Below are 12,269 nucleotides of genomic sequence, written 5' to 3'. Positions count from 1 at the left end.
CCCAGTAATCGCCTTTATAGTCCACCCAGTTACGGGTGACGTTTGACGAAATCAAAGTACATAACTCCTTATGTAGGGATCCATGGTGGCTTCAGGTCTAAGGACTAGTAGTCATACTAATAGCCACATGAGAAAGTATATGACACTCATATAACGATCCATGATACTTTCTCATGGCGGGTCATTCAGTATACATTCTCCAATGCATACACATGTGTCAACTTGATATCTCTATATCCATGACTTGTGAGATCAAGTCATCGAGTTGACCTACATGCTAGTCTTATTGCATTAACATTGTCCCTGAATGTTAATACTCGACTAGGAATGATTAAGAGTAGTGTTCCCTATATCATCTCACTATCGATTCAACTAACCGATTGATATAGGTGAGAACCTTCTACTCAAGGACGCTATTATACTTAGTTTATTTGGCACTAATACAAGTAAGTATAATAACCAAAATAAATGTCTTTATTTATATAAGAATATGATACAATAAGTCCATAATACAATCATCAAATGATTGACTCTAGGGCTCTAACTAATACTATAAAAGAAGGCCTCCACGGAGCATCAAAAACAAGAACTGCTTCTATAACTGCTCCATTGCGCTTTGCTTTTGCGACATTGCGAAGCTTCTCCGACAGCCTATGCTCGATTTTCTTTTCTCTGTTGTCGGTATTGATTTGATTATTCTTGTACTTACGTTTGTAACATCTTGTGAATTATTAATGATTGCCCAACGAAAGCATTCGACGAGTGCGAGCCTTGGAGTAGGAGTCGACGAAGACTCCGAACCAAGTAAAAATAATTTATGTTAGCATTGTCATTTGTATTTCCGCTGCATACTTAATTCAAAATTTTAAATCGCTATTCACCCCCCTCTAGCGAGCTCTACAATCTAACAATATCCATGTAGTATTTTCTTACCACCAACTAGTTACCTTTTACCTCCCCAACTTGGCTCCCCATCGGGAATTTGATTTTCTGATGAAAAGTGAAGGCCACATTTGGAAGGTACTCAGTGTCGGCCTCCCTAGTATGACATTGTAGGCTAATGAAGTGTTTACGATGATAAAAGATATTTACCATGTTTGCATTAGTAGCTCCTCCCCCAAGGAAAGGGAGAGGTTTATCTGGTCGATGGGTTGTAGTTTATGCCCTGTGAAACTATACAAGAGAGTATGTATAGGATGCTCCTCCCCGTCCAGCTACATCTAATCGAAAGTTGTTTTAAAGATGATGTTGACAGAATTGTCAGTATCAATAAATACTCTCTCTTCACTCAATAATTGGCGATGAAAATATTAATTCCTAAAGCGTCATCATGGGGGCCTCAATTATTGTCAAATCTTCATGTTTGAAATTTATAGAAGGACCTTGTCCTCTTTCTCGACTAGTGCTAATGTCATAACTTTCTAGTATTCTACCACGAGTCCTTTGGACTAGAAGTCCCTAGAGTGGAGTCACCATCTATGGGTCCACGAGATTATGTTTATAGTCCATCGAGTATCAATCTTATTCTTTCTTACATCAGTTTTTCAACCTTCTGAAGAAACCGAGAGGAACCTTAGGGTTCCTTTGAGGGAGAACGAGATTGTCGACTTGTGGCATCATGATAACGACAATGTTTGTAGGGCTCAAGAGTTTTTGTTTTGCTAGGCCTACTTCAATTGGTGTTCCATTGATCAGCTATTCATTTCAATTTCCTCGCATCCACTAACAATCTCGAATGGAATGAGTACTTGATTGATGGTAGACACAATATTGAGTCACCTTGAGGGACCTTCGACCATATTTGGGAGCAAAAGTCAGGATTACTTCCACTACCTGTACCACCTTTTTCCCTCTTCGATTTGTAAACTCCTGATTTCACAAGGGTGTAAGAGGGGCTCTACAATCTAGATGAGTGGGGACAAGAGTGAGAGTTAGAGCTTCCTTTCTCTTCATGGAATGGGCTTTCCTCAACTTGGATATACTTAAGTGTCTGGATTTGTAATTCTTCAAAATTGGTTGGGATTTTTTCACCAAAGACCTAAAAAAATCTCTATCGATTAAGCTTTATGAGAAAACACTAACTTGCACTTCTGGGGTAACCAAGAGAGCGTCCATGATCACCTGATTAAATCATTGTAAATATTTTTTCAAGGGTTCTTTAAATTTCTGCTTGAGAGCAAACAAATCATGTAGTATTTTTTGGTATCTTCTGTTGGTTGCAAAGTGCTATTTGAACTCCTCAAAAGTTTTGAATAAAAGAAACAGAGAATCGACTAAATAATATTTGCATTGGGTTTGAGAGTGTGGTCAAGAAAACTCGACACTTGACATCATTCGTATATTGATGTATAAAGAAGCATTTTAAAATTTACAGATGTGATTTTTGGAATTTGTAGTACCATTATATTCTTTAATCTGTAACACCTGAAAGCGTCTCAACAACTCATCTTGGATGATATCCCTTGAAAATGGAGGGCCTTAAAGAGCTTTCGTTCCACCAGATTCGAGGGCATTTTCCCTTGGAAAATCCGATGAAGAGTTTCACTAGAAGATTCTACATAATGTTCTCTCATGATGGACTTATCGATCGGTATGGAAGAAGCAATCTGTAGTGTTTCCATAAGCCAAGGTACCTTTTGGTATGTCGGTGTCACTTCAACTGATTCAGGCGATAGTTTGGTTGAGGGATTGATCGTTGGTGGAGTATACGAGGGTTACCCCTTTAACACCTATTGCACCATCGCCATTACCAATTTGTCAAAATTCTCTATTGCCATGACGATGACGTTAGATCTTCCGACATCATCCATCTTGACGTCTTTAACATCCCGGTTCAAGTCTTTAACTTAGTGTTTCCACAGATGACACCAATTGATTCTGCCCGCGAACATCGACAAGTGAATCACCGGTGAGCTGATTTTGTTGCCAACTTAATTATCAATCGCTTGATGACAACGAGGATGATGTTGTGTTTCTTAGGGCCTAGGGGAAAGCAACTAGGAAGAAAAGGGGGTTAGAACGATGACCAGAGGGTTCCCCACCGCTGCCACTTAAACGCTCAAGTTAGATAACGAAGAAGAAGATGAGTATTAGATTTTGATGTACATGGATGTGCATATGTAGTTGGATGCCGAAAAGAGTTACCTTTTTATAAAGAGATAATAGATTTATTCCTTTTATTTCGATCTTCACATTATCATATTTAATTCCTTAAATAATGCAAGTCTTTTATGAAATAATCCGAGATTTGCGCAAGGATTATCCTTTTCTCAAAATAATATGAGATTTATACGATGGTTATCATTTTCTTGGCATGATCTTGTGTTCCGATGCACATCGCCAAGGAATCGAGATGTCAAGGAGCCGAGAGGCCGGGAGGCTCGGGAGCCATGGGCCAAGGAGAGGAGAAGCCTGGGAGCCAAAGGCTAAGGACCGGGGAGGCCAAAGAGCCATGTTTCGACTTGACGTTTCCTCCGTTGAAACCTCTAAGTAGATTTACCAATTTTCTCTTATTTATGTGACACCCACTAATCACCCCGGATAAGTTGTCTAAGTTCTAGATTTTGTTTTTTTTTGTTCTACTTCTTTTAGGTTATGGTCTAAGTTTTAATCCTATTTTGGATTTTAATTCTAGTTCAAGTGTCTTGGTTTTGTTCTAGGTTTGTTTTGGATTCTGTATCTATTTTGGGTTTTGGTTTTATCTATGTTTTGGTTCTAGTTTTGTTTTAGGTTTTAGTTTTATTTGGATTCTGATTTTGTTTTGGGTTTCGGTTCTATTTGTTTTGTTTTGGATGGTAAAAGAAAATATGAAAAAACTTGGAAATGAATGAAAATAGAGAATTAATGATGTGGTGAAGTAAAATAATAAAAGGCGGAGATGGCAATAAAATGTGTAGAAAATGTATGTGACAAAATAATATGTGATAATAAGGAGAGAAGGTGAAATACAATATTAATGATGAAATTGATTAGTCTAATTCCAATAGTGATTAAAAAGAAAGGTGAAGATAATTTTATTATAGTAGAAGATAATAAATATTATATCTAGAAGATGAAATGATTAAGAAATATATAAAAATAGAAAAACATCATCATTTGCTACATACAAGAAGTTATAATAGAGCAGAAAAATAATTTAAAAGAATAAAAAAGGGAGATAATCGTCGGCGATATTAATGGAAGATAGGATCGTCGGGAGATAATACTTTGCATGACTTTGAGATGTAGCAGATACGATTCCTGTGGAAGCATTGACTGCTATGATCGGAAAAAATATGATTTAGATTTTTGAAATGTCTTACGATGCTCTCGATATAGAGGTTATGACAATTATAATTTAGGGCTTCGAAAAAAGAATAATTTTAAAAGTTTTGCATAAATAAGTTGACTGTGATAAATTTAAAAATTAACTCTCATATTATCAATGCAACTAGTACATGAAATTCTATACAATTAATGCAAGAAATTCTAACCCGTTGATACACCAATAATACGACTATTCTTCTTAATAATTTTTTTAATAAAGTTTAATATATTTATTTAAAAACTAAATTTACTTTTTCAATAAATTATATATATTAAATAATAAGAACAATAATATTATTAATTAAACTCAATAAAAAAATTAAACAAGCTTGTGCTTAATAAAATTTTTAATAAATAAATTGAAATAAACTTAACCAAAAAAAAACACAAATTTGAATATTTGGCTCAGCTCGGCTCTCAGTTTAACGGCAGCCGTCCCGGTTCAGTGAAATCACAAGAATGTCGATAATGCGACCCGTACCAGAGCTTTCGCAACCCTTCTTCCCTCGTTCACTCCTCAATCTAGGGTTTGGTTTTCCCCGCCGTAATTGGTATTCCTCGCCCTCTCTTCGATCCTGGAAATCAGAATCCTGCAGCCGGTGTTCTTCAATACCATAAGCACGACGCCGTTGGGTCTGGGTTAGGGCTTCGGTTAATTTATCTCCTCGAGGCAAAATGCAAAGTTCCCGCAGATCCGTCATGGACCGCTCCCGTGAACTGAGCTTGAAGCGGCCTAGATTGGCGGCGGAGGAAGCAGGGGTACGGGATCGTATCGCCCTCAACCATGATAGGTCGCTTCCTCCTTCCAGAGCCAACTGCCAGCCATGGCCACCGAGGGAGCCTCGGCCCAGCGAACGGGAAGAGAAGGACGACACCGCCAGAGGAGGGTCGCATCAAGAGCTTGTAGTGCAGTACAAAGCAGCTCTTGCCGAGCTAACATTTAATTCCAAACCTATTATCACTAATCTTACTATTATTGCGGGGGAGAGTCTCCATGCTGCAAAGGAAATTGCAGCTGTCATCTGTACCAATGTAGTCGAGGTGACCTGACGTGCCTGGACCTGTATACAACACAAATTTTGATCTTTACTGCAAGATCGATGAAACTCATATAATTTTTATTCTTTTTCTAGTGAAGCAGAATCACCATAAGCTAATTTGTCCTCCGTTAAAATAGAGTCAACAAGATATTTTTAGCTGTTGATAATTAATTCCGCCAGAGGATGCATACTTTCTATTTAATTTAAATTATAGACTGCTTCTCGTCTGCTAGTATTGTTGTTGTTGATGCATTTGATTGCTGGAATTCAGGTTATGATAACAGTTTTCTGTTGAATATCTGGTTTGTCTAATGAATTTGTATGCGTTGAGCATAAAAACTCTGTTCAGGCCTTGCTGATGCTGGTTGTTAGATATCAGTCGTCAGTATATTTTAGCTAATCTTACCAACATCAGGTTTCTGCATAATTCTCAGCCACGGTCTAAGTTTTTTCCCTTCATTTATGCTATGTGCATTTCTGATACAGATTCAAGATAACAATGTTGCTGATTTGTATATGTAACTTTGGGTTAAGAGCTACTAAAGAATAGTTTTGGCAGACCCGGTTAAGAAAAATCAGAGTACATGCATATCATTCTCAAACAGTCTTCTCCAACTTGTATATCTGTCGGTAGTTGCAATTTGTTAAATTGTTTGCACATGGATTTGCACCATGGGTGTCAAGGTTAAGCAAACTTTTTTCTGAACGTTTTCTGCAATATCCTATATGTTCATTACATTTATTGATGCAACCTTGTTCAGCGTCAGATGGAATTGTGTCCTCTAATTAAAATTTTCTTGCTTGGATTTTCTGGCTCTAGTTATACCTGGTGAGATTCGTTGAAAATGACTGAGTGACACTCTTGATTCATTGTAATCAATTCGAATCAACTAAGATATCAGAACACTCCTTAATGGTTTCTTGTGATCTTTTTGTTAGAAACATTTTCCATTAAGGAAGATTTTAACTTATAGTCTAGCAATTTGAGTTATATGGAGCTTGGTCTTATCAACAGTCCAAACACTACTTTTTTATTGTGTTATCACGATTAGCAATATAATGCCCTGAGGTTTCAAGCTTGGGAAGGTTATTTGCTTCATGCAGTACATTGATGAATCTTTGGTGGGTATGTGGATTGCAAAGATATTCAAATATAACATGTTTTTCTAATAATGATTTGTAAAAAGTCTATCATTGAGATCATTAATTACTATGAGGATTAATTGAATGACTGAAAGAAAGTTGTGTATCATAGGAATCGGAGTTGATATTTATCCAAATATAATTGTTCAGTTATGAAACTATTTTCCCAATATGTATACCTATTGTTTTAGTTAATTTCGAATCAGAACACTGATAGTCACTCTGACACTCAATTAATTTGCATTCCTTTCTGTGATTTTTCTGCATTATTACTATTGTGCATTCAGTTTCTGTATTCTGCAGTATTTATTTATAATTGTTACTAGTAGATAATGACTTCCATAAACCTTCGTTAGAGTTTTAATTGCTTGTGAAATTTTAATTTTGTTTTCGAGATGAATCCCTTTTGGATTTTTTTCTTCTATATTTTCAATTCCATGAGCCCTGATGTTCTTGTTTTAATTCCTTTTTTTAACATGAGGCTCTTCTCTAATTTTTGAAATTTATAAAAGTAATGTGTGGTTCTAATTCTAACTTGCAGGTACCCAATGAACAAAAGTTGCCATCCCTTTATCTTTTAGACAGTATTGTGAAGAATATTGGAAGAGATTACATCAAATATTTTGCTGCAAGGCTTCCTGAGGTTGTCACAGTTCTTAGAACATGAATCTAAAGCTTGGTTAATTTGTTGTTTTGACATTTGTTGTATTTTCTCTTTGCTCCTTTCATATCTCTTTATTATCGGTTGGCTTGTTCCACATACCAGTTGTTAGTAATCTATCTTATTCTTTTAAATACAGCTTCATTAATTTGTGCTTTACTAGCTAAGCTTATTGTTCATAGGTATTCTGCAAGGCCTATAAGCAGGTTGATTCTTCTATTCATCCCAGTATGAGACATCTGTTTGGGACATGGAAAGGAGTCTTCCCTTCTTCTCCACTTCAGGTCATTGATAAAGAACTTGGCTTCTCGCTTGTTATTAATGGTTCTTCTGGATCTGCATCATCAAAATCCGATTCCCAATTCCAACGTCCAGCACATAGCATTCATGTGAATCTAAAATATTTAGAAGCAAGGCAGAAACTTCAACAATCATCTAGGGTAATCTATTCATGTTTACTGTCTCTCTCTTTTGCATTGTTATAATTAATAAAATGGTAAACTAGTTGTAGATCCCCTTTTATTTATTAGTATTCTATTTACCCCTATTTATTAAAAAAAATCTACACTTTAATCTATCAAATGACTTATCTAATGTACATTATCCCTGTTGACTACTGTTTTTTATGTACCTGATTTTTCAACACTAAATGAATATCAGTAAACTTTACCCTTTGTACTATTGTTTTGTCTTATGTTAATGATGTTAAGTTGTTCCTGTGTACAATGTACCAAAATATAATTATTCTTCACTTTTGGTTCTTAATAATTTCATTCAGCTATGTTACATTTATTATTTACTTGCGCTTTAAAACAGACAAAGGACGTTAACAATGATGAACTCAGTGGTGTGCCTACTACCTCTGGTGATGCAGACATATCTGACAAAATCCCTGCAGTGGGTAATTCTAGGCAATGGACAAGTCTTCCTAGTAAAGGGCCTGTATGTTGCTTCTCGTCATGTTAAGATTAATGCTTGAAAATATTTACTTTTATTTTGTAAATTTCTTTATTCTGTCAAGAGGTTTTTATATTCTAATAATTTATGTCTTATTTGCAGAGTATGCAACGTTCTCAACAGGAAAAAGTCAACAGTGTTGATCATGAAACCAAAGTACTTAAACAAATTAGAAATTATGAATATTCTTCTGATTTTCCTGAAGAACCTGACCTTAGCATTGTAAGAGTTAGTGACAGGCTTAATAACCAAGATGGACATGACAGATTGTTTTATGGTGCTGGTATTGCTGCTTCAGAGGCACAACATACTAGGAGGAATCAATTTGATATTAAACAGCCTTATGCTGTCGGTCCTATGTCTGTATGTAAACAAGCTAGTAATCGTTCAAATTCACTTAACTCAGGTGATATTGAAAGAAAGAAGTTGGAAGCAATTGGGTGCTGGAAGAATTCTGAGGAGGAAGAGTTCATATGGGACGATATAAAAACTAAAACAACAGATCTTGGTGGTCCCGATAGTTCAAGAAAGGGTGTGTGGACTGGTAATGAAACTAAGAAGTCAATGAGTTTGCAAAGAGACAAGTGGATGTCTCCGGAGGCAGAACGTGTAGATTCTAACTTGAACAAAATGAATGCCTTAGCTCAGTACAACAGTACTAAAGAAGATGTGCTGCTACCTTATATGGTATTTATTGTTCTAATAACTCTATGGTTCATATTTTCAAATTCTTTTTGAAAAGATAAGTTGCTTTCAGCTTGGGTTTTAGTATGTCTGGAGACAATATATCTCATTTTCATTTGTGGATTTTCTTCTTATAAATAAGTGGCCATTTGGTAGTACGCCATAATTTTATGTGAATAGAGGGATAGGATTTGTGTGGCAGCTGACCTCAAATACCTGGCAAACATGGCTTGACTGAAACTTAAGTACAAACTAGCTGGATATTTAAGCAGTTATTTAAAATGGTAAATGCTAGTTTGGCTACTTAATCCCATACTCATCCTGTTATATAGTCTTACCCCAGACGAATTTTTCGTGTATCTGTCTGGACTTTGCAGTCTAATATCACTTTGTCAATGCCATTTTTTTTTGTCAGATTTAGTGCTGGAGTCGCAAACTGTCATGTATGCATATTTCATTTGCTGGTCTCACACTACCTTTTCCATCCAAAATCTAATAAAAATTATGATGCGTATCAAAGCGATCTGAGGATTCTAGCTTTGGGGATAAATTGGCATGGAAGTTCAAGGCCTAAGCATAGAAGAGGACAAAACATTCACTAATTAAATTTGTAGATTTATATGGATGTATCTCATTGCACTACTTATTGGAACTTGCATTTTTTTATTTGCCATGGTGGTATGTTGACCTTAAGTTATTTCAACATGCCAAATTCATACAGCTTCAAGAGTGATCAAACAAATTGTAATGCTAAAGGAATATGAATGCTAATTATTTCCACATTATCCAGGAATCAGTAGAGCACATTCGTCCATCAGGTGCTCAGCATGAAATTGATCCAGGATCAACTGTGGACGCTTCAGGTTCATTATTACAGCAAAGAACTTCACCACAACATTCCTCATCCTTATGGGTCCACCGTGGGATTCCACCAGCAGAAGTTGGGTTAAATTACAACGGATCAAAAGGTGATCAAGTGGAGGGACACTCAGGCTCAGATTTGCCCCTGCATGGGGTGCACCCTTTGGTTCTATCTTCGAGTTTAGACCCTCATGCTAATCTTCCAGCTTCTTTTGGAAAGCAAAGGCATCAATCTTCTGAACATCCATCACCATCTTCTCATTTATCTCTATCTTCAGAACCCATTCAACAATTGAAGCCTCACAATGCAGTTGATCAAAATCATCTACAGGCTCTTCCATTCGCTCAAATTAGCGAAAAGTCTTTACATATGAAAGGGAGAATAAATAAAACACATGTGCCAGGTTCTTTAAATGCCTTATCTAAAAGTTATGCTCAATCGTTTGATAATTTATCTAATTCAGCACGATCTCTGTCAGAAACTTCTCAGCAGCTGGAAGGCTTACTTGATCCGCTACTTCTGCATCCTTTAATCAGCTGAAGGATACACATTGTGTCTTAGAGCAATTACAGCATAATCTATCCAACCAGCAGCCAGAAGCTCAGCCTCTGAGCAAACTACAGTCTCAACCTTCTCATCGGACAGAGAAATTGCCACTTCTTTCTGTGGGTCATGAAATAGCTCATAATGGAAGAGAGACTCGTTTAAACCATTCAAATACTTCTACTGGGGGAGTCATAACACAATCTAATGCTAGTAGTCTGTTGGCTGCTGTTATGAATAGTGGCCTACTTTCCAATAATTCTCTTACCACCTTCCCGAAGCTAAATGTACAGCCCCCTTTGCCAATTGGCCCTCCACCTATCCAAACTTCAACATTAGCTGCCTCTATGAACAATTCCTTATCATCCTCTCCTATTGATAATCTATCATATCTAAACCCATCCTATTTTAGAGAAACAATGCCTCCTTTACCACCTGGGCCTCCACCTTCATCATCCTTGGTTGGCATTAACTCGGAGAACCATGAGACAACTGGAGCCAATTTAAACCCTCTTTCAAGTCTCTTGAGTTCATTAGTTGTAAAAGGTTTAATATCTTCAAGATCAACTGAGCTACCTACTGTCTCTGCAGCTGAGCTTCCTGACATGGTGGGTCATCAGTTTGTTGGCTCTGCGAAAACTAGCACGGGGCAAATAACTTCAAGTACCTCAGTTGCTCCCAGCATTTTATCACAATCCAATGTAACTAATGAGAATGAACTTATTGGCATTGAGTTCAAACAAAAAATCTTACATCAATCTTATCCTTCAGTTATCAGAAGCCTTTTTGATGATCTAAAGCATCAGTGCCGCATCTGTGGGGTAAGATTTAGATTTGAAAGGCAACTTCAATCCCATCTTGATTGCCATGTCTCAAAGGAGTCTGAAAGTAGTAATTTAAGACAAAAGTGTAGAAAATGGTATTTTGATTTGAACTCCAGTCATACTGCAGTTCTACAATCTGATGCATCAGCTTTACTGGAGGAAATGGATCCGTTTGAAGAGAATTCTGGTCCAATGGTTCCTGCAGATGAGAGTCAAAGCATATGTGGTTTATGTGGGGAACCATTTGAAGATTTGTACTCTGAAGTACGTGATGAATGGATGTACAAAGGGACAGTATATTTAGATCTACCCTACATGCAAGATGATGCAAGTATAGTTTTTAACACATGTGACAAACTTATTGTGCATGCCCACTGTACCACACAGGTTTTGCGACAACATGGATGTCACTGAACATGATAAAGTGGATTGACTATAATAACCAATTGATCTAATTTGAAGTGAGATTATCATGCTTGATCTGTAAGTTTCTCTTTCTTGCTTGCACGAGTTTTCAAGGTATTTGCATTCTATTCACAAGTTTGATTATTAGAAAGTAATCTTGTATTTGTTGACTTAACAGCAGTGATATTGAATACTAATGTCCTTAAAATTCTTTATCTTTTGTCATATTCCTCAATTTATTTCAACCAATTTCTTCAAGAACCTTTTGACTTATTAAATGCATAGTAAAAAAAACTAGAAGCATCTCCATATGTGCTTGGCCTTGTAGCTAAGCAGGCCTTGTTAGGTGACCCTTTTAAAAAGTTAAAAGCGGCTGAGGCAGGTGTAAGGAAGAAAGCTAAGTGCTCATTTACAATTTTTTTTCTAGCATTTTGAGTCTATTAATATGAATTATGAAATTTATGGTTTATTGTGTTTTTAGTTTTTTAGTTGCATTGTGAAATATAAAATATTTAGTTGTTATAATGCTTATTTATCAATTGGCTTATTTATTTGACATTTTTATACATATAAATTATTATTTGGTATTCTTAATTTAATTTACTTATATTGTCTGATTTAATATTGTTTTAATACCTACTGCCTATAATTATGCACTTACCTACCACCTAGGCATCAGGCAATGAACTACAGTGGACCGACTGTGTGCTGTGTGCTGTGTGCTGGGTGCTGGGTGCTGGGTGCTGGGTGCTGCGTGATGCGTGATGCGTGATGCGTGCTGCGTGCTGCGTGCTGCGTGCTGCGTGCTGCGTGCTGCGTGCTGCGTGCTGCGTGCTGCGTGCTGC

General features: G+C 36.7%; 1 pseudogene; it reads left to right on the top strand.

Moving 5' to 3' along the window:
- The first annotated feature begins 4,745 nt into the window (after positions 1–4,745).
- Positions 4,746–12,252, top strand: LOC121967753 (annotated as a pseudogene).
- The last annotated feature ends 17 nt before the right edge of the window (positions 12,253–12,269 follow it).

The sequence above is a fragment of the Zingiber officinale genome, chromosome 1B (assembly GCF_018446385.1).
Source record: "Zingiber officinale cultivar Zhangliang chromosome 1B, Zo_v1.1, whole genome shotgun sequence".
Lineage (NCBI taxonomy): Eukaryota > Viridiplantae > Streptophyta > Magnoliopsida > Zingiberales > Zingiberaceae > Zingiber > Zingiber officinale.
The sequence above is the reverse complement of the archived record's forward strand: the minus strand, read 5'-3'. Positions and strand labels throughout refer to the sequence as shown.